The following is a 1,748-nucleotide window of genomic DNA, read 5'->3' as shown; positions in this document are numbered from 1 at the left end:
CCACATATCTACCTCACTATGTGGGAAGATTTGCGTAATGCCGCCAAATGTTCATGCAAAGAAAGAAGGCGTGGTTTCAGTAACCACTGTTAGTGTTGAAGCAGCATGTCAGGGAGACGCTGTGTGTTTCTAGGCGAAAGCAAAAGCACTTTATTTGGCCTTCCGCAAGTAGATGCATTTAGGAATCTTTAAGATTACTTACAACAGAACAGCAATGCATTTTATGGACGACCGTTTCGTGAACCTAGGAGAGGAGGTCATTCTGACTTTGCTATGACAATCTGGCGCTTCTGAATCAGCTACTGTTTTGTTATTAGTTTAAGTATTTGCTATTGACTGTTCAAATGCAGAGTTTTGCGCATCGTGTGTGTGTGTGTGTGAGAGAGAGAGAGAAAGAGAGAGGGTCACATCACAGTGGAGTCAGCTGTCTTAACCGTGGCTTGTGTACTGCAAACACATACCAGCTTCATCACTGTGTCTGTCACGCTACTCTGTTCCCCTTTCGGGCTCTGTCTTTACATTTATTTTGAAAGATGATGCTCACGATTATGGTAAGGGGCGTTACATTTCTGACGAGTGCTTTCCGTGTTCGGCCAATCACAATGCACTGGGTCAGCTGTCCAATCAGAGCAGACTGTGCTTGTCGGAAGGAGGGACTTTGTTGAAAACGAAGCGTTTGAGAGAGGCGGGGCATAGAGGACCTACAATAATGTACAGTATTTGAAAAATAATGTGTTTTTTGAACATTAAAGCATGTCAACATATTCTGTTACACCAAATACACAAAATAATGATCTTTTAAAAAAGCATCATATGACGTCCTTTAAGTTTCACGAAAAGGTCCCGATGATCTGAATTTATTTATTATTATTATTAATTTTTTTATTTTTTGTAATGTTGAACATTATCGTTTACCTAGCTATTTATCAAGCAATCTTACTTTAAAAAAACGAAATTAAATAAGCACTGACATGCAAAATGTAGCATTACAGCTAACACATATTGTGCTCTCTGTTATGATTTTAGAAGCATATTCAGAGCTGTCTTGCTGTTTGTAAGCACATTATGAACAATACATAGCAGTATTATTAGTACACTAATAACGTGTATTGCGTTTGATAAGATTGTTATGCTCTGCTAGCAATTGCACAGGCTGAAATAAAACGTATTGTAAAGTAATTAGATAAACATTTAAAAAAAATAATGATTAACAGACTCGTGCACAGCAGGCCACATAACACCAAACCCCATCTCTTTGTTTCTGTTTCAGTTTTGCTTGTATGTGTGTGTATTTGCATACAGACATCCACACAAATGATATTAATAGTGTACAGTGGTGTAAACATTCACATGAAACACACACTAGAACCTTTCATGCGTATCTCAAAGCACTTTTGTCAGATATCGACCATGCAGCCCGTCGATATACATCATGCAATCAGCTGACAATTGCACATCTCATCTTTTCCTCTGTTGCTAAGCAAATGCAACATTTTTCGGATGGTTGTTGCGTCCTTTCTGTACCGCCACGCCTCTTTAACATGCATTAAAGGGATGTGGTGAGCCTGACAATAAACGTACATGCAATAAAATGAGAATCAAAGAGTGCATTCTGAGACAGACGCACTGACGCGCGCGTCAGACTTACCGCACCGCGATGAGATTTCACTTTCATTTGCTCGGTTCCGCTCGGGCTCTGACGGACTGAGGCGCGCGGCGCGTCTGCTGTGTTTTGGTGGTCGACATTG

General features: G+C 40.3%; 1 protein-coding gene across 1 annotated transcript in view; it reads right to left on the bottom strand.

The window, feature by feature from the left end:
* LOC107557572 (TNF receptor-associated factor 2-like) overlaps positions 1-1,730 on the bottom strand; it is an 11,778-nt gene extending 10,048 nt beyond the window's left edge. Inside the window, exon 1 of the mRNA XM_016241046.1 lies at positions 1,649-1,730. The gene's annotated coding sequence lies outside the window, so the exon portion shown is untranslated. The remainder of the gene's footprint in view (positions 1-1,648) is intronic.
* Positions 1,731-1,748: the final 18 nt, after the last annotated feature.

This window comes from Sinocyclocheilus grahami, unplaced genomic scaffold (genome assembly GCF_001515645.1).
Source record: "Sinocyclocheilus grahami isolate Dianchi unplaced genomic scaffold, SAMN03320097.WGS_v1.1 scaffold609.1, whole genome shotgun sequence".
Lineage (NCBI taxonomy): Eukaryota > Metazoa > Chordata > Actinopteri > Cypriniformes > Cyprinidae > Sinocyclocheilus > Sinocyclocheilus grahami.
Note: the sequence above shows the minus strand (reverse complement) of the source record. Positions and strands in the feature narration are given on the sequence as shown.